The sequence below is a fragment of the Sciurus carolinensis genome, chromosome 5 (genome assembly GCF_902686445.1).
Source record: "Sciurus carolinensis chromosome 5, mSciCar1.2, whole genome shotgun sequence".
Taxonomy (NCBI): Eukaryota; Metazoa; Chordata; class Mammalia; order Rodentia; family Sciuridae; genus Sciurus; species Sciurus carolinensis.
Window position 1 is genome coordinate 119,646,958 of NC_062217.1, and position 21,895 is coordinate 119,668,852.

General features: G+C 39.1%; 1 long non-coding RNA gene and 1 other non-coding gene across 2 annotated transcripts in view; both read left to right on the forward strand.

The window, feature by feature from the left end:
- Positions 1–533: 533 nt before the first annotated feature.
- LOC124985177 (uncharacterized) overlaps positions 534–21,895 on the forward strand; it is a 55,223-nt gene continuing 33,861 nt past the window's right edge. The window contains exon 1 of the long non-coding RNA XR_007108815.1: positions 534–663. This is a non-coding gene — a long non-coding RNA (uncharacterized LOC124985177). The remainder of the gene's footprint in view (positions 664–21,895) is intronic.
- Positions 1,311–1,392, forward strand: Trnas-uga (transfer RNA serine (anticodon UGA)). The gene has a single exon. It is a non-coding gene; the product is annotated as a tRNA-Ser (tRNA).

The window sequence follows — 21,895 nt, forward strand, 5'->3', positions numbered from 1 at the left end:
GACAAAAATATTTTTCTTCTTGGGCAGAGTCGATTGGAAAAAAAAAAATGCCAGTGAATCTCATGGATAGGATAAAACTTATGCCTGAGAATGTTGGGAATGCCATTGCTCTCGTGCAGTACCCATGGAGAAAAGGGACCACTTCTGTAGCTCTTGCCAAATTAAAAAAAAAAAAAAAGTGAAAGATAAACTCCCTAAAAGAATAATCTCAAATTAGATACAATTTATCCTTACAACTCTCAAATATGCTGCTCCCCTTCGACAATTAAGTAGGGTTTAGACACGTCAACATAATTTAGTGAAGAGAAATGGTATCGAAAAACCTCAAGAAAATTCACACACCTATTAAGGGACATCACTTAAATCCGGGGTTCCAAAGATCAAGGATTTGCCTAATGTACGGTCATGAGGAGAACAGCGACTTTTTCCCCCCAACCCCCCGGGCAGTTTTAACTAGTAAAAGGCGCGGGCAGGAGCTGCGCATGCGTGCTGGGATCGGCGGCGCCCGCCGGCGCTCGGGTCCCTCGGCTACCTCGGTTCCCACTCGGTGGGCGAGGGTAGGGCAGAGCTCCCCGATTCTAAGAGCTGCAACTACATAAGGCAAATAAAGCACCCAGGGCAGTAGCCAAACTTAACGAAGGAGGAAACGAATGGCATTTAAAGGTAATGAATGCAGACCTAATGCGCGGAACTTGGTTCTCAAAGTACGACCAAGGCTGTCCCCTGAGAGAGTTGAGACCACACTCTCCTAGTTGAGCTCGGCTACAAAAAAGCCACTGGAGAGAGGAAAATGGGAGATGGGCTGCTTGAGCAGAAGCCCGGGAAGGGCCAACTGACGAGGAGAATCCTGACTCCTCACGCTTCCCTCCCCAGATTGCAGAAATAAAGAGTTCTGAAAGGCGACCCCGCCTCTGAGGAGAGGGTCGCCAGAGCTTTCCTCACAGAAAGGCAGACATTTTTGAGAGCGCGGGCCCGCAACACCGAATGCCACTGATCTTTATTTCACAGGAATCGAAGAGTCAACGAAGAAGCGGGAGGGCAAAAACCAGAACAGCGATCAGAAACCAGGTTAGGTTGAGATTTTCGGAGCTCAGCGAAGGGAAGGGATTCAAAGACCTGCGTATACCCCCACCTAAGGGTGTTTCCATTATTTCTTAACATCCACACTGTAGGTGCGGCAACTCGAGTCTTTAGCCCCAGCCGCTTCCGAGAGGAGTTTAGGGCGATTGCAGGCTCCGCCCATTCCCGGGTCTGGCGCGAGCGCAGTGGTTGTTACACTAAAGTGTCTCCGCCTTCCCCTTGTCCCTGTGGCAGCGATGGCCGAGTGGTTAAGGCGTTGGACTTGAAATCCAATGGGGTCTCCCCGCGCAGGTTCGAACCCTGCTCGCTGCGGAAGCAGGTGCTTCAAGTTTTTGGTTTTTAATTGCAGCCATCAATGATCAGCTTCACCCTTCCTGCTGTGTGACCCATACCTGCCTGCTGAGTGGTTTACCATGCCGAAAGAAAAGCCAATAAATGGCTGTACCCCAGGGTTACTCTTTTTATTAAAGAGAGAAATCTCCCTGTGCCCTAAAAGGTAAGGGAGCAGTTTTAGAATCTTGGTGCTCAATGTGAAGGGCAGGTTCACAAAATAGAAATAAAATGAATATAATCATTGGTGGACGTTTGCAGGCTTCCTCAGCCTGAAAAAACTATCATCTCACTAAAACTAAGGGCAAAGCTATGCTACCTTTCCTTCCATCTCAGAATCACCTCCAGTGGTTCCCCAACCGTATCCAAAAGTGATGATAATTTTTTAAAATTTAAACATCTACTTTTAAAACATGATAGATATAGTCGCATATTGCAACACTACACATGTAGCCATTAAAATGTTCATGATGTTCATGCATTTGGCAATGCATGTTACCAATGCATTGCCAAATGCGAAAGTATAAGAAAACAGAATATGACCACACTTTTGTTAAACAATTCATTTTTATACTGCTTTATGTGGAGGAAATGGAAAAGAAAGTTAGCAATAAAGAGAAAATGAATGGAGGCTGGGAAGAAATACACCAAAATGTTAGTAGGATTGTTCTCTCTGATGGTGGGATTTAAGGGGATTTTAATTTTCATAATCAATAGTTTTGCTTAACTAAATTTTCTAAAATCTTGATATTAACACAGTATTGCTTTAAACAAAAAAGTTAAATCATGATATTAACCTTTGAGATCCTGCATATCCCCTTCCTCTTTTTTTTTTTTCCTCACAGTTCAAGGTTTATTTGATATTGCAGTTGGCATGGCACTTGAGAAAAACATCAATTTCCTACAATTAGAAATAGGAATGACTTATTAAACCCTACAAAATCCTGATGCTGGACAGTACTTAACTTGCATAGTCCTAAAATAGTTAGTATAAAATAGTTTCACCATCTCTAAAATACCACTGCCAATGTTGCAAAGGCTCCAGTTGCACTTCCTCTTTTCTTTCACCACCTTTCACCATGTCCCTCCACCCTATGCTTCTGAGGTGTTCTTATATTGTTCCCTCCATCTGTAGGATAGAAATAATCTTCTGTGATACCTGAAGTGGATTCCACCCTCTCGGCCTACTATGTTTGGATAAGTGACCCCCCAAAGGTGTGTCACATGTGATGCTATTAGGAGGTGGTTGAACCTTTAGGAGGGAGGGACTTATGGACAGTTCTTAGGTCATTGAGGGTATACCCTCCAAGGGACTTGTGGGACCCCAACCCTTTTCTCTATCTCTTTTACTTCTTGGTTCATGAGATGAGCAGTGTTATCTGCCACATGCTACCCACCTTTGCCATGTGGTACCCCCACCAGAGGCTCAAAGCAATGTATCCATCTGATCTTGGACTGGAAACTCCAAAACCATGTGCCAAACTAAACCTTTTCACTTAGTAAATTATCTCAAATATTTTGTTATAGTGACAGAAAGCTGACTGAATAACTGGTCTCTTTCCTTATATCAGTAAGGATCAGCTGCATTACAGAAACCCAACTCTAGTGGTTTAAACACATAGGGGTTTATCTCAAGAAATCTGAGGGACAAACACCATGCCTGGATCCAACAGACTGCAATAATATATATATAACTTCTCATTTATTTCAGTATAAAACTTTAAGAATTTTTGACTCTTTTAAAATGTTAATCCAAGAAAGCATCAAACATGCCATCAAAAAGGCAAATACAACCAGGTATGGAGGCACACACTTGTAATCTCAGCAACTCAAGAAGCTGAGGCAGGAGGATCACAAATTCGAGGCCAACCTCAGCAATTTAGTGAGACCCTGTCTCAAAATTTTAAAAAAGGTGGGGCAAGTGGGTCTGGAGATGTGGTTCAGTGTAGAGCACTTGCCTAGCATGTATGAAGCACTGGGTTCGAACCCCAGCACCACATAAATATAAATAAATAAAATAAATATTGTGTCCATCTACAACTAAAAATATTTATAAAAAATAAATTTTAAAAAGTGGGGCTGGAGTTGTAGCTCAGTGGTAGAGCACTTGCCTAATGTGGGACACACTCGATTTGATTCTCAGCACCACATATAAATAAGTAAAATAAAGGTTCTTTGACAACTAAAAAATATATTAAAATAAATAAATAAAAATTTTCAAAAAATGAAAAGGGCTGGGAATGTAACTCAGTAGTCAAGCGCCCTGGGTTCAATCCCTGGTACAAAAAGAAAGAAGAAAAAAATCTGGGAGTAGGAAATTCTGAGATGGAACAGGAAGCAGAGCACTTTCCATTTTTGTGCTTTGTCTCTTTTATTACTTGAGTCCCATCCCCTGCATGTGCCTCATAGTTCCAATGTGGTTTCTTCATCTTCAGATCTTATATCTTTGTTCAGCCAGGAAGGTTAAAGGCAAAAATATATTATGTCTTATCTACCCAAACTATGTAATATGGCTACTTCTATCTACAGGAAATTCTGGGAGGTGTTTTTAGCTGGGTGTGTTGTTACTCAAATCAAAACTGAAATTCCATTGGTAAAGGAGAAAGGTAGATGTTACTGAATGGGCAACCAATTGTGTCTGCCCTACTCCTGTAAACAGGAAAATCAAAACTTGTAAGCATAGGACCTTCAAAGATAAGTCCAGAGCCTTCTTCACCAGCCTGCCTTCCCTTTTTCTTCTCAAAGATATTGGCAGACCTCCCCACACTGCTTGCCAGCTCTTGCCTTTCAACTTTCTTTACATGTTCACTCACAATTATCTATAATGTATTTCTTCTCTTGCTTTCACTCCTTTCTCTTCATTAGGGGTCAAGAGCTGCCCAGAATTGGAAACCCTTTCCTATTTAGGGGACTTGCTCTCCTTTTGAATCTAGATGTGAAATTGCAATCTCCACTCCCATGATAGAAAATGAAAACCACATACTAGCTGTCCCAGCCTCCCCATCCCATTACTTATTTAACCCCAGTGCCACTGAGTCTACCCCAAATATGCTGCAAATCCACTTTGCTCTGTGTCTACCACTACCAGTCTAGATCAATACTACCTCTCACCTCAACCATTTCTCGATTGACAGTTTCTTGACCTCCTACTTGTCTCCTCCACCCACTCCCCTCCTGCCTGCTCTTTAAAAATGTACATTTAGTCTGCTAACCCTTCTCTTGAAAACATGAGAATTCTCATATGTTTTCATAATAAATACTAAAATCATTAGCATGACCCCACAGCTCTTTCATGGCACCCTGCTGGGGTTCTCCCTGTCATTCTGTGGTCTCATCTACCACCCTTCTTTTAGTGCCTTCCACCCCGAACCCCTGTACTAGAGATTTAACCCAGAGTCACTCTACCACCAAACTATGCCCCCAGCCCTTTTTATTTTTTGACACAGTGTCTTACTAAGTTGCCTAGAACTAGGAATCCTCCTGCCTCAGCCTCCTGAATCACTGGGATTACAGGTGTGCACCACCATTGCCAATCCTTCTTTTAGTTCCTTGAAGACACCAAGCTCTTTTCCACCTTAGAAATTTTGTACATGTTCCAATGTCATCCTCCTTATCAAATTGGTCAGGCCCCCTTCTTATGTGATTTCATAACATTTTATTCTTTGTCTTAAAAACACTTATCATACCTCATGATACATTAATATGACTTTTTGCTTTTATTTACATGTGTACATGTGTGTGTGAGTGGGTAACCTAAAAACTCCATTATCTGATATTTAGTAGGCCCTCAATAAATAACTTTGTTGAATGAATTTTGTAATTATAAGAGTCAGAAAGCAGTAGGTCTCAGAATACCTGAAGGGAAGGGAAGTGGAGTCTCCAGTGAGGAAGGGTAGAATGCTCTATTTCCTTAAACGTTGGGGAATGAAGCAAAAGTGTGCCTGAACACATGTATGCCCTGTGCATAGATCAGCATGACTATCGCACCAGAACTACCTGATATATCATAGCATGATTTAGCATGATTTATGAAGCTGTTACTTTGTTTTAACTCACCATGTTCACTGAAAGGGAGCTTAATCTCTGGAGGTTTCATTAATGGATACCTTATTGTGTAGTGAGTCTGCAGAAAAAGGAAATGAGAGATAAGGCTGGCCTATGACCTTGTACAGCTTGTGTTTCAAGTCCCCTCTGGAAGAGATTCTCACTTCTGGAGGTCTTGTTCCCCATTGTGCCCAATTGTCCCTGAGTATATCTGACCTCAATCCCTCTCTGAATACTAGAGTGCAAATAATTAACAACATTACCTAAGTCTCAGCTCCCACAGAGTTTAGAGAAATGGAAGCACTTAGCTTGGAATTTTCGTAAAACATGACCTGTTCTAGCTGATGCAAGGATAGAGAAAACTGAGATCTCAGCTCTTGTTCCAATGACTCATTTCCTTCCCAACCTGCATGAAGTTGAACAGTCAAGCCCACACAAGCTCCTAGACCAGATGCGGCAGGAAATGAATTATTTCTACTTCCTTCCCACTCTCCCCGACACCTGCTTAGGTCTGAGAACACTCTCCTGGGGTCCAAAAACTCAATGGTAGAGCATATGCCTAACATGTGCAAAGCCTTGGGTTTGATTTCCAGAACCACGGTCCATTAATCAAGCAAACAATGTAAACCTGATGGACTTAGATTTACCTTATGTGCTTCGTCTGGTAAATAAATTGGGACTTCATTGGTATATCAGGTCATTTAGAAGTCTCCAGTGACAGAGAATGTGTCCCATGGCCTTGATGACCTTGATGTTCTCTGCTTCCTGAGGTCAAGGATGTAGAAGTAACTGGTCTTAGCAGGTTTCTCACTCAAGTGCTAAGATGGGGCCCAGCTCCAGTCAGCTGGAGGGGATCTCAGGGCCCCTTCATTCTTTTATTTTTTACCATAATAAAACGTCCTGCATCACATTTGTCTGCAAAGACTTTGGGGGAATATGTTTCCTTCCCAGACATATTCATTTAAGACAAGATTCTCAGAGTATTTGTTCAGTGTAGGAACTTTAGCACATGTTACCTGACTCCAGAGGCCATTCCAAAAGATGGGTATAGACAGCATCCATCTAAAATTTTCTTGTCTTCTAGACATACAGACACATATATTAGTGGAGAAAGAATGTGTTTTGAAATAATATGTGCTTAGATGTAGGAGCACAGAAAAATGGCACCTATTTTGGTGTATGCCTCTGGTTCCTGGGTTAGCCAACTTTTTCCATAAAGCGTGAATAGTAAATATTTTAGGTTCTGTGGGCAATCTAGTTGCTGTGGCAGCTACTGAATCCTGCTTTTGTAGTGCAAGAATGGATAATCTGTAAACAGATGAATGTGTCCCAATAAAACTTTGTTTACAAAAACAGGCAATGGACTAAATTTGGGCCACAGTCTATATTTTACAGGTCTTTAGAGGACTCTTAGCAATATCATTTTTTTAAAGTTTTTTACAGACCGCATTTTAATTCATTATACACAAGTGGGGTACATCTTTTCATTTCTAGGTTGTACATGATGTGGATTCATACCATTCCGTGTAACCATACATGTACATGGGGTAGTGATGTCTGTCTCATTCCACCATTTTTCATACCCCCCCTCATTTCCTTCTACATAATCTAAAGTTCCTCCATTCTCTCATTCCCCACCTCCCCTGGACCCCCCATTATATATCATTCTCCACTTAGCAGGGAAAACATTCAGTCTTTGGTTTTTTGGGATTGGCTTATTTCACTTAACATGATATTCTCCAATTCCATCCATTTATTTGCAAATGCTGTAATATTATTCTTCTTTATGACTGAATAATATTCCATTGTGTATATATACCACAGTTTCTTTATCCATTCATCAATTGAAGGGCATCTAGGTTGGTTCTACAATCTACCTATTGTGAATTGAGCTGCTGTAAACATTGATGTGGCTGTATTACTGTAGTATGCTAATTTTAAGTCCTTTGGGTATAAACCGAGGAGTAGGATAACTGGGTCAAAAGGTGGGATTTTCCACACTGCTTTCCAAAGTGGCTGCACCAATTTGCAACTCCAACAGCAATGTATGAGTGTGCCATTTTCCCCACATCCACGCCACCATCTGTTATGGTTTGTGTTCTTGATAATAGCCATTCTAATTGGAGTAAGATGAAATCTTAGAGTTGTTTTAATTTGCATTTCTCTAATTACTAGAGATATTGCACACTTTTTCATATATTTATTAATCACCTGTATGTCTTCTTCTATAACGTGTCTGTCCAGTTCCTTGGGGGAAAAAAAAAGTCTTCCCAAGGTATCATTGTGAAAATAAGATTAATTGGGACACTGTATACTGTTAAGAGGCTAATTAACGTTTCGCTTGTTCTCAGTCTATATGCATCTATTAAATCTTCTGATTTCCATTAACATGAAGATACCAAGAAAGCATATCAGTAATATACTCAAGAGGTGAAATTGAAATTGAGAGTAAATGTTTTCTAAGATCATTTTATCTCAGTACATCAAAATGACTCAGAACCTTCCAGAATCCTCTTCTGTAAATTGTGCTTTTCTCTTCACTCACCAGGGTCTTAAAATATTTACAACCTCTTTCTGCTTTCCACAGTGGTTGTACTAGTCTTCTGTCCCACCAATAATGTACAAGTGTACCTTTTTCCCCACAAGTTCGCCAGCATTTATTATTGTTCATATTCTTGATCTCTGCCATCCTAATTTGAGTGAGATGAAATCTTAGTGTAATTTTCATTTGCATTTCCCTGATTGTTAGAGATGTTGAACATTTTTTCATATATTTATTGGCCATTTTGTGTCTCTTTTTTTGATTCTTTTGAGAAGTTTCTGCTTAGTTCTTTCATCCATTTATTGATTGGGTTATTTGGTGGGTTTGATTTTTTTTTGGTGTTTTTTTTTTAGTTCTTTCTATATTCTGAATATTAATCCTCTAGCAGAGGAGTAGCTAGCCAAGAGTTTCTCCCTTTCTGTAGGCTCCCTCTTCATGCTCTTAGTCATTTCCTTTGCTGTGCAGAAGATTTTTAGTTTGATAGCATCCCACTTATTGATTCTTGGTTTTATTTCATGTGCTTTGGGGAACTTGTTAAGGATATCTGTGCCAGCACCTATATGATGGAGTGTTGACCCTATGTGTCCTAGCAGTTGCAAGATTTATGATCTAATTCCTAAGTCTTTGATCCATTTTGATTTGAGTTTTGTGCAGGGTGAGAGATAGGTAGGGATCTAGCTTCATTTTTCTTCATATACCTATCCAGTTTTCCCAGCACCATTTGTTAAAAAGGTTCTTTTCACCAAAATATATATTTTTGGCAGGTTTGTCAAGTGTCAGATGACTCTTAAGTATTTGGGTTTGTCTCTGTGGCTTCTATTCTATTCCATTGGTCTTCATGTCAATTTTTATGCCAATACCATGCAGTTTGTGTTACTATAGCATTATGGTATAATTTCAGATCGGGTATTGTGATACCTCCTGTTTCACTTTTCTTGCTTGAAAAGTGAAGTATAGCTTTTGCTCTTCTGGGTCTCTTATTCTTCCAAATGAACTGATGAATTATTTTTTCCTAATTCTGTGAAGAATGTCCTTGGTATTTTGATGGGGATTTCATTGAATCTTTATACTGCTTTTTTGTAGTATGGTCATTTGGACAATATAAATTCTGCCTATCCAAGAACATAGAATGTCTTTCCATCTTCTAAGGTCTTCTTCACTTTCTTTCTTCAGTGTTCTATAATTTTCATTGTAAAACTCTTTTACCTCCTTGATTAGATTAATTCCCAAGGGGAATTTCCAGGGGCGGGGGGCAGGTTGTTTGTTGGTTTGGGTTTTGTGTTTGTGTGTGTGTGTGTGTGTGTGTGTGTGTTTGAGGTTATTGTGAATAAGATGGTTTTCCTGATTCTTCCTTGCTTGAATCACTGTTGGAATATAGAAAAGCTATTAATTTATAGGTGTTGCTCTTGTATCCTGCTACTTTGCTAAACTCACTTATCAACTCTAGGAGTTTTCAGGTGGAGTTTTTTGGGTTTTCTAGATATAGAATCATATCGTCAGCAAACTGATAATTTGACTTCTTCTGCTGCTATTTTCATCCTTCTGATTTCCTTTTCTTGCCTGATTTCTCTGGCTAACATTTCAAGGACTATATTAAATAGAAGTAATAAGAGTGGACAGGCTTGTCTTATTCCTGATTTTAAAGAAAATGCTCTTAATTTTTCTCCATTTTTCTCCATTTGGGTTTGTTATAAATGGCCTTTACAATGTTGAGATAAGATCCTTCAACCCCCAGCTTCTCCAGCGTTTTTAACATGAATTTTAACTGGATTTTATCAAAGGCCTTGTCTCCTTCTATTGATTTCATCATGTGATTCTTGTTCTTAATTCTGTTTAAGTGGTGAATTACATTTATTGATTTGCATATGTTGAACCAACCTCCCTGAAATGAAACCCACATGATCATGGTGTGTTATATTTTTAATATGTTCTTGAATGTAGTTTGCTATATTTTATTAAGAATTTTTGCATCTATGTTTATCAAGAATATTGGTCTGTAGTTTTCTTTCCTTGATGCATCTTTGTCTGATTTTGGTATCAAGGTTATATTGGCTTCATAAAATGTATTTGAGAGTGTTCCCTCCCTTTCAATTTCATGGAACAATTTGAGAAAGACTGCTATTAGTTCTTCTGTAAAGGTCTGGTAAAACTCAGCTGAGAATCCATCTGGTCCTGGACTTTTCTTTTTTGGTAGGTTTTAAATTGCTATTTCAATTTCATTACTTGATATTGGTCTATTTAGGTTTTCTATATCTTCCTGACTCAATTTGTGCAGGTCATTTGTGTCTAGAAATTTGTCAATGCCTTCTAGATTTTCCAGTTTATTGGAGTATAAATTTTCAAAATAGGTTCTCATAATTCTCTGGATTTCAGAGGGTCTGTCGTGATACCTCCTTTTTCATCTCTGATCTTTCTGATTTGGGTCTTCTCATTTGAATAGTTTGGCTAAGGGTTTGTCAATCTCATTTATTTTTTCAAAGAATCAACTCTTCATTGCATCGATCCTGTGTATTGTTTTCTTATTATGAATTGCATAGATTTTGGCCTAATCTTAATTATTTCCTGTCTGCTACTGGTTTTGGGTTAGTTTGTTCGTCTTTTTCTAAGATCTTGAGGTAGAGCATAAGCTTCTTTATTTGGAATCTAAGTTGCAATTTTTAAATTAAATATTTAATTTGATTATTGAATAGGTAACATATTCTCATGGTTTAAAATTACAGTGGATCTCTTGTACCCCTGTACTGCCACCAAGGTCCTTTCTGCAGACCACCAAGCATCCATTTCTCAGGTTCGTTCTCTCTCTCTCTCTCTCTCTCTCTCTCTCTCTCTCTCTTTCCCCATTCTCACACACACACACACACACACACACACACACACACTCTACAGAAATATCCTTTCAAAAAAAATTGGAACCTTAAAAAAAAATCTGAACCTTCTTTTTATTATTTAAATATATATCCAATTTTTCTATACAAAGAGTTTTCTCAGTGAACATGACCTCTGCCAACTCAAAAGCCCTGGGCAGGTAGAGCTCACTGTGTCAGAATGGATGGACCAAATTTATTTTATTTAATCAAATTGCTACTAATGACCATGAAAGTTGTCTCCAATCTTTTGATTTAAAAAAAAAACTTCAAAGAAAACTTGTATAGATGACATTTTCTGTTTTTATTAACAATTCAAGATGCTCCAGTAATAATTTCTGTCACTGCAGCCTCTGGTAACTCAAATGCCCTCTGGGTGTAGTACACAATGCCTCTGGCTCATGAAAGACATAGCAAAAACTAACACTACAAAAAATGTAGGTCCAAATCCTGTCCTATAGACTAAAAAGTCATTTATAAAGCAAGGCACTAACAGGAGGTCCATGAGACCCACTCTATTATTGTTTCTGCTTGCAGAACCTTTCAGGGGTGAAATGTATAACTATGAAATTTTTTTCAGTTTCAACAAGACACAGTCTCAACTCCTTTGCAAAACTAACTTAAGGGTGCATTCACTTTAGAAACTAATTTACATTTAAAATGCAGGCAGGGAGGCTTAAGGTGCTGTTATCTATTGCTTTCCTGTTCCTGTTTTCACTATGAAAATTAGCCAATATATCGTTCAGATCTACTTGTGACAATTTGATCTTGGTTTACATTCATCCAGACTTGAAAAATGACCACTGCTCAAGCAGATTGATGCTTCCTGAGCCACTCATTTCTAGCACATATTAATACATCAGCACTACCTTCAAGTACTATGTCTTTCTGAATTATTCTGTTTTCCCCCACTGCTTTTTAAGCTTCATTAAAAAAATAACCCTCTAACCATTTTTCTCGAGATGTCTCTATAAAATATCCAACTTGTTACTGACTGTGCTATGTGTTCACATTTCAGTTTTTTAGTTGATCTTTTTGATTGTCTATTTTTATTACTCTAGCATTTGAGAATTTCTTTTGAGGGGGGCAGGGATTGGCTATATGGACAATCCACCTACCCACACACACACACAAAGCTGTAACATTTTCTAGTCATGATTCTTCTAGGCTGTAGTAACACATGTTCTGGTGAATGCTATTTTTTGTTGTTGCTGTTTTCAAGATAGCCGGGGTCTCACTCTGTTGCCCAGGCTGGTCTTGAACTCCTGGACTCAGAAGATCCTCCTGCCTCAACCTCCCCCAAGTAGCTGAAATACAGATACAAGCCACTGCACCTGGCTGTCTGCTTTTTAAAATAGTAACAGTATCAGGCTGGGAGTGTAACTCAGTGGTAGAGTGCTTGCCTAGCATGTATGAGGTCCTAGGTTTGATCCCCAGCACCTCAAAAATAACTTTTTAAAAATGATAATAAGCTGCTTATATGAGCAAGGATCCCAGCAGGAAACAAAAGACACAATGGAGTTAGGACAGTTCTATACAGATTTACTAAAGAGACCATTTAGGGATGGGAAGAGTACAGAGAAACCACAAGGGACAGCTGAGATGTCACCACTCCTGGGAGAGGAAGGAACATCCAAGAAAGAGAGAGTTCTGAGTAGAGGGCTGTTCCAGAGAAACAACAATTCCCTTCAGGGGACACAACCAGGGCAAAGTGATCCTGCAATGAGGGAAATGGGATAATAATACACCCCCTCACTCATCTCTCTCCCTCAGCTCTCCAACTGGGCCTCTCTATCTGCCAAAGATACTACTCTGCCTCTGCAGCTAAGAACACGGCACAGAGTGGCTCTGGAAGGACAATTATTTCATTTTGTCCTATATTCATAAAGTTTTAGGGTACATTAACTGTACCCTAATAAGTACAATTATTATGTCATTTCAAAATATTTTTAAAATGTGGGCTGGTGATGTATCTCAGTGATAAAACACTTGCCTACAATGTGCAAGGTCCTGGGTTCAATTCCTGAACATAACAAAAAAAATTTTTTTACAGTTATATTAAAAATTAAATCATTGACTATTTCAAATATAGAGATGTACAAAAAAAACAAGATCATGAGAATTCCAGTAATTGGTTAGCATATAGTACTTATAAGAATAAAATATTATATATTCTCATTAAAATTATTTATGAGCCCCTTTGTCTTTATAATCATGATTTTAACAGGTATATATAGTATACACACATTATATACTTATATATATTAGATAATACAGTAGCCTATATCAAACTTAAGGAATCAATTGTTGTACTCTTTTTTTAAATTTTTAAATTTTTTTAGATGTTGATGGACCTTTAATTATTCATTTATTTATATGGGGTGCTGATAATTGAACCCAGTGCCTCACACATGCCAGGCAAGCACTGTACCACTGGGCCACAACCCCAGCCCCCAATTGTACTCTTAAGTTACCTTATTTTTTTTTTATTTTTTGCTGTGTAATATGGCATGCATCTTCAGGATCTATGTCCCCAAGAACAGGGCATTGAAGAAAAGAATATGAACATTTTTGTGGCTCTTCTTAATAATAATCGTAAATTGCATTGCTAAAGAGTTGTACCAATGTATAGTGCCACCAGGTATACAGAGATCACAAAATCCTCATTTACTTTGCATATTATCACATGCAACACTGATTTTGCTTTTGTTTTTGTTTTGCTAACTTATCAGGTAAGCATGTTCATTTTTGTTTATTTTGCTTAATTTGTTTTTCTTTGCTAGTAGAGCATCTATGTTTCACCATATGTTTGTTTACTAATTGTATTTGCTGTTCAATTGCTGACTTTCTACTGAATCAGCTATTGGTTTCCAAAGCTGCTGCTGAAATTGATCCTTGGGAAAATTCTTTCTGAAAATAAAACAGCATCATGGTGGTAAAGATAGCAATTTCAAAGGAAAGAGTTTAATGAATTTCAAGCTGAGAATGTGTGGTCTTAATATCTGTTTTTCTGGAAAGTTTATAACTGTTAGACTACAAGATTTATCCATCCCTCTCCCATTGCCCTTCCTTCCTCATGTTCCAATCTCTAAAATAACTGGTACTTTCAGGCATGGTGGCACGTGCCTGTAATCTCAGTGACTAGGGAGACTGAGTCAGGAGGATGGCTAGTTTGAGGCCAGCCTGAGCGACTTAATGTGACCCTGTCTCAAAATAAAAAATTCAAAGGACTGAAAATGTAGCTCAGTTGTAGTGCACCCTGGATTCCACCCCTAACCCAAAAACTGAAAAAGTAAATAACAGTGCAAAACTAAATGTAGCCTGTCTGACACACTGTTGCACACCTATAATCGTAGCCACTCAGAAGACTGAGGCAGGAAGATCACAATTTTGAGTCCAATCTGGGCAATCTAGTGAGAACATATCTCAAAATAAAAAAGTGAAAAGAACCAGGACTGTAGATCAGTATGAGAGTGCTCCTGGGTTCAGTCCCCAGTTCTGCAATGAATAAATAAATAACCTAAAAGATACAGCAGCTACTTTCCATTCCTAATAGGCAATGTGAGTAACTGGGTTTGCTTTGGGGTAGCTAGGTTCCACTGATTGATTCTGAGATACATGTGGGATTAAACTTCCTCATCAATCCCATCTCTGGCCACAAAATTATTCATCATTTACCTAAAATTTCAAATAATAAAAAGCTTCAGATTCTTAGAATCCTTTCATGATCAAAAGTATTTCTCTGCACAACACTGACATCATTCCTAGCCCAAGTAATTTACAAAACTATCAGATTGTTTAAGATTCCTGCAAGGTTTTATTCATGAAATACCTGCAATAGACAACATCTCCAGCAGACCATACTGCAGTGGTATAGTGGCAACAAACGAACACAAACACACAGCTACTAACAAATGCTTTTTGAGTGTATCCTTCGCTACTACTAGCCCGATGCTACCATCTTGTGGCTACTAAAGGAAATGTGATCCCAACTTTTTTTCCTGGGTCTGTTGGAATGTATTAACGGAGAAAAAAAATTGTGCATTTCCTTCTCATATTCTCTATCAATTTTTACCCTAGGTAGCACCTACATTGGAGAATTTTGAAAGTGTAATTAGAAAAATATTTACAGAAGAGCATGAAAAGAAATTTAGATCTTAAAAATCACCTTTTAAAAAATGGTTGAGCTTTTTGTAAGAGGTCACAAAAATACTAAAATTGTGATGTATCACTCTGTTAAAATTACTAAATATCAATTACACATTATTCACTTGGGAACTTTGCATCCTAAAGTTCTTCCTGAAATAGAATCACTCCTAAGGAAAGATCTCATTTGATATTTAACAGAAACCTACCTACATTTGTTTAAAGTGCTTTCCCTGGCTTGTGTTTTTTCAGGGCTTTAACTATGCATGTGTATCTAGGGTTCTGATGTCTTTCCTTCAACAAAGAAAAATCCTTCCAATTCCTTGTTAAACACCCAAAGTACTGAGTCACTTTCTTGCTCCTTCTCTGTTCCAGTTGTAAATCTTAACTCTCATTACTAAAAAGCACAAAACTTTTGACATACCCAAAAATATCTATTTGGACAAGAATAAGAGTCGTACTCAGCACAGTTTCGAGCATTGTACCAAATGTTTAATCAATGCTACAGCACATTGAGATGAAGCCCCACATACTGTAAGTAGGGTATACGGGCCTTTCAGAGACTGATCCTCAAACACAAATATAGAAGAGCAATACCCAACACAGCCCAAGGCAAACAGATAGACACAAATGGCTTCTTCTCTAGGCCACTGAAAGATAATTTTTACCATATGTTTGTATAGATTTACCATAAATACAATATTGGTTGCACACCTATAATCAATCTCGTGTCATCTGTACCCCTGATCCACTTCCCTGCCCCTCATATTGTTAGGAAGCAAATCTCAGACCTCATAGCATTAAATATCTGACACATCTCTAAAGATAAAGACTTTGTTTTAATATAACTACAAAATATTATCACACCTTAAAATGTCGATCAGTAATATCTAGTCAGTGTTCAAATTTCCAGTGGTCTCAGTATTTTTTTAAATTTGTTTGAATCAGGATCCAAATAAGGTTCTCAAGAGTTACTTATATTTAAACTGCCTTCCAGGGAGGAAGCACTGAATGATTTTACCCACTGAAACTGAGTGTAGGAATAGGGGTTACAGGTTTGCTAAACTGCTCTGAATGACCAGAATGTAAAGAGGATGGAGTGCGATCTTGTCAGGAGGGAAGGAGTGACAGGGTGAGACAGCAAGGGGTCATAAAGAGAGAAGTCAGGAGAGAGGATGCAGATTTAGGGACTGTGAAACCCTGAGAAGAATATCTAACTCACCAATTTTTCAGAATAGATGGGTCTAACTTTACATGCCTGATACATTAGCTACCCAGAAACGTTTTTTTTTTTTAAGTACCAGGGATTGAACTCAGGGGTGCTTTACACTGAGCCACATCCCCAGCCCTTTTTAAAAAATATTTTATTTACAGACAGGGTCTTACTGAATTGCTTAGGGCCTCACTAAGTTACCGAGACTAACTGCAATCCTCCCACCTCAACATTCTGAGCCACTGGAATTACAGGTGTTCACCACCATGCCCAGCTACCCAAAAACTTTCTATTTCCAAACACACCAAATACTCTCAAGCCTTGCCTACTCTAATCTGCTACCCTTCATCCTGGAGAACTTCCATGCATCCTTTAAAACAGCTCAGATAACCACACCTCTGTGAAGATCTCTCTGATCCTGCCCTTAAAAAGTTGACTTATTCCTTTATTTACCATTCTTTAGGGTTTTAAACACATCTCTACTAAAGCACTCCTCAAATTGTACTGTCATTGTCTACATTCATGCCTGAGTCCTCCAGTCTTTGAGGGAAGGGACAATATTGGTTTATATTCGTCCATTTTCTATTACTATAACTACATACTTGAAACTGGGTAATTTATAAAGAAAAGAGATTTATTTCACTTGTAGTTTTGTAGTCTGAACTCTAAACAGCATGGTACCAGCCCTTGAGAGGGCTCCTCTGATTATGCCACATCGTGGTGGAGGGCATCATGATGGGAACATGTGCCACAGGGATCAATCACATACTGAGACAAGAAGCCAGAGAGTGAGGAGAGGCCTGTCTAGTTCTTTTATAATAACCTTCTCATGAGAACTAACCAGTATTCCATGAGAACTACACTAATTCCTTTCAAGGACAATGCTCCCAATGTGATCTACCTCTCACCAGGCTCTACTCTTAAAGGTTGCACACCACCTTCCAATACCACCATGCTGGGCACCAAACTTTCAACACATGATGAACCTTTGTGGGGCAAACCACATTCAAATCATAACATGGTTCGTCTTTATATTCTGAGTCCTTAGCACAGTGCCTGAACTTTCTATGTTCATTGAATCTAGAAAGATTAGAGAAGGAAGAGAAGGAAAGGAAAGGGGAAGAAAAGAAATGAGATGAAAAGAAGAGAAGAAAGAAATGGAAGCAGAAAAGAAGATACATGCAAGGCAAACAATTGACCTGAGGCAGGACTAGCCAGTTTGATTTTTAGATTGTAACACCCAGATCAAATTAGGCTCAGAAATGTTTCCTTGGCCAACATAGCATTTCTTAAATTCTCATTTAATAATTTTTAAAAAAATGTTTGCAGTGCTGGTTGAAACCAGAGTCTTCACATGCTAGGCAAGCTCTCTACCACTGAACTATGCCCCAACCCTAGAGATAAAAATTTAAGAATTACATAAAATCCAGATTTCTACCTTCTTAAATAAAAATAGAATAACATAACCTGACACAGGTTTAACCTCCTCCATGGTAACTATTAGCTAGGTGGAAACATACTTTTCCCAGGTTGCCTCAGTCCCAACCACTCTTTATTGTAGCCCCAGCATGGAGGTTGATTATCATTGATTATCATAATGCTTATGCTCTTGGTTCTTAATTTGCCTACTTCACTCATTTACTTCATCTTCCCGGCACTTATAAACATCAGAGTGTGTCAAACTTGTTCCCAGCAGTCTGCTCTATCCAGACACTCTGTGACTATAAAGAAATGATGGAGCAGGGGATGTGACTTTGTGGTAGAGCACCTGCTTACCATGCAAGAGGCCCAGGGTTTAATCCCCAGCACTGAAAAAAAAAAAAAAAAAAAAAAAAAACAAGATTATTCTAGAGCTGTACTATACGATAGAACTTTCTGGGATAATGGAAATATTTTATAATCTGCACTGTTCAATATAGTAACTACTAGCCCCGTGTGATTACTAAAAACCTCGTGTCACCAGTGTGAATGATGAACTGTATTTCTAATTTAAATTAATTATAATAGCTACATATTGTTATTGGCTACCATTTCTTAGATCTATTTCTAAGGCAGTGATTCTTAAGATTAAACATGCTTAGAAATACCTGAGAATTTTGTTAAAACACAAATTATCATTTAGCAGATTCACAGTGGGGCCCAAGATGCTGAGTTACCAGGTAATATTGATGATACTGGGTTTTGGACCCTCTTGGGGGAAGCAAGATTCTAGAACAAGCCAGGTATAGTGGCACACACCTGTGATTTCAGCTGCTGAGACAGCCAGTCTCAGAAATTTAGTGCCCTAAGCAATTTAGCAAGATCCTGTCTCAAAATGAAAAATAAGAAGGGCTGGGGATATGGTTCCGTGGTTAAGTACCCCTGGGTTCAATCCTAGGTACTCCCAACCCAAAAGAAAAAAAAAAAAAAAAAAAAAAAAAAGGATTCTAGAACAGTCCTGTTCAAATGTTAGCACAAATAAGAAACCCCTGGAGAGGCTATTAAAACAGATCCTAAAGCCAAGATGTGGAAGGGCATCACTGTAATCCCAGCTACCTGGGAGGCTGAAACACAAGGATCCTAGGTTCAAGGACAGCCTGACTGACTTAGTGAAACCCTGTCTCAAAATAAAAGATAAAGAGGGATGGGAGTATAGCTCAGTGGTAGAGCACTTACCTACAATGTACAAGGTCCTAGGTTCAATTCCCAGTACTGCGTGAGCACACCACACACACACACACACACACACACACAAAACAGATCCTGGGTCTCCCTCACAGATGCTGATTCAGTCCATCTGGGGTGGTGTGCAAGAATTTGCATTTGTAACAAGCTCCCAAATGATGCTGGAGCACCATCCTAGAGAATGGGAAGGTGGTAGGAAAACAAATCGTTTTAATCACTCTAGTTTTCTTTCTCTGTTGCTACTTGTCTTAGTTCATTTGTGCTACTATAATAAAAGGCTACAGACTGTGCAACATAAAAAACAAAAATTTATTTTTCACAGTTCTAGAGGCTGAAACATCCAGGATCAAGGTTTGGTATCTGGTGAAGGCTCAGGGTCCACTTCTAAGACTGTGCTTTGTTCATTCTCCTCAAATGGTAGAAGAAACAGACCGAGAGAGTGTGCTCTTTTTGACATCTCTAAGGAGTTCTCTTGACATAAGCACTTCTCAAAAGCCCCACCTCTTAATACCAGCACTTATATTTCACATGAATTTTGGAGGGAACACACACAACCATAGCACTACTACCATGGACAGGGGGTTAGTGGGGACTGAACCCAGGGGTGCTCTAACACTAAGCTACATCCCCAGACCTTTTTATTTTTTATTTTGAGACACAGTCTTGCTAAGCTGCTCAAACTGGCCTTACATTTCTGATCCTCCTGCCTCAGCCTCCTGAGTGGCTGGGATTACAGATTTGTGCCACCTCGGTGGAATTTAATGTATATGTCCTACATATAGTTGCTGTCCCAGTTTTCCAGAGGAAGAAACTGAGGCACAGAGAAGTTAATGAACTTACCCAAGGTCACAAGTGTGTTCTGCAAGTGTAGTGTCCTAGCTATGATACATAAATTCCCTGAGTCTTTGAGTTTAGACCTGAAGAGAACTTCTTTTTTTTTTCCAGTATCAGGGATTGAACCCAGGGTCCTTTAATCATTGAGCCATATCTCCAGTCCTTTTTATTTTGAGACAGGGTCTCACTAAATTGCTGAGGCTGGCTTCGAACTTCCAATCCTCCTGCCTCAGCCTTTTGAGCTGCTAGGATTACAGACCTGTGCCACTGCATGAGGCTTGAAGAAATATTTTTTTAATCAGTTTGGTTTTGAAAGCAGGCTCAGAGAAGTAAAAGGACTTGCCTAAAAACACATGGTTGCTTGGTGTTTGCTTGTTTGTTTTTTAATTTGTTTCTTGTTGGTTGGTACTAGATTAAACTCAGGCCTAGCATATAACTAGGTAATCACTCTACCACTGGGCTATATCTCCAGCACTGTTTGATGTTGTTTTTTGTTTGTTTGTTGTAAATTTCTTACAAAACAGGGTCTCACTAAGTTGTCCAGGTTGTCCTTGAACTTGGGATCATCCTGCCTAAGCATCCTAAATAGCCAGGATTACAGACGTGAACCACCACACCGGTTAGCTATTTAATTATCTGGTGAACAACCCTCACATCAAATGACTGGCAACTGTTATTTTCTAAAATTTTCCATGCCACATTTCTATTTTTTGAACATTGATGGAATTTCTAAAACTAAACATTTTTAGCTAGCTGCTACTGGTGGAGACATACCACCTTCCCTGCATGTGCATATATAGAGACAAATACACACACACACACACACACACACACACACACACACAAAATTTTCTTCATCTGCCCAGAAGTTCTGTTTTTGCAGCAGGAAAAGGAAAGGATTTGGATGAGTCCAAGGTGAGAGAGAAGAGAGTTAGGTCTGTGCTATAGGTCAGGTCAGGCAGTCAGGACCTGTGACCCAGAGATTAGATACCCAGACTCTAGGAAGCATCAAGAGAAGAAGCCTGGTGAGAAGGAAGCTGCATGGAGAGACCTCTTTTCTTCCTGTGCAGCAGCAGCAGCAGGGGGCGTTCTTCCTGGCCTGGTGAGCTGGAGATGAGGTCAGAAGGGGTCAGGTGGGGGCAAAGAGGTGGCTGCAGCTGTTAGACCTATTGGGGAGCGTAAAGAGGACCCCCAGTTGGTGGTGCTGAAGGGGGAGAAGCATCAACATCAGGCTGTTCATTAGAATTCCCCGGTAGTAGTAATATTCCTATCTAGACTAGTGAAACCAGAACCTCTGAGGCGAGTAAGGTGGTATTGCTATATGGGAAAAGCAAAGAATTTTTCTGGCTCTCCTCTATTACACAGAACACTTGTCACCAAAATGTTTGAGGATTTCTTCACATCAGCAGTCAATCAGTTCTCCAGCAGATTTTCCAACATGGTGTAATTAATTTAATGAATTAAATTCCATTTAATTCTGACATTATCTACCTGGAGATACTGTCAGATCCTACAGGTTAAGGAATCAGTCCCACAAGACTGTCCTCCCTTCAGATGTCAATTGAAAACTCCACATTGTGCCCTGTGGTTCTGATTGACCAGCTATAAATCAGGGTTCTTATAACACCTCCTCAATTAATTTGCTAGACTTATAGAAATCAGGGAAACCCTTATATTTAGTAATTTCTTATAAAGATATTACAAAAGATACAGATGAACAGCCAGGTGGAAGAGATGCATAGTACAAGGTAAGTGAAAAAAAGCAAGGCGCTTCCATGCCCTCTCTGGATGCAAAACCTCCAGGAACCTCCCCAAGCACTATTCTTTTGGGGTTTTATGGAGGATTTATTATGTAAGTGTCATTGATTACATTGTTGGTCATTGTTGAGCAACTCAACCTTTAGCCCTCAACCCTCCCCAGAGTTTGCTGGGTAGAACTCAAAGTTCTAAACCTCCTGCTTTGGTCTTTCCAGTGACCTGGTCATCCTGAAACTACCTAGGGGCCTCTGACCATCAGTCCTCTCATTAGCAAACAAAAGATACATCACTCCAGAAATGGCAAGGATTTCAGGAACTATATATCAGGAAACAAGGATGAAGACCAAACATGTATTTCACAGTATTACAGGTGGGAACCAGGTTTTTTCATGTTCCCTTAGTGATTCCAAGGTTGGGACC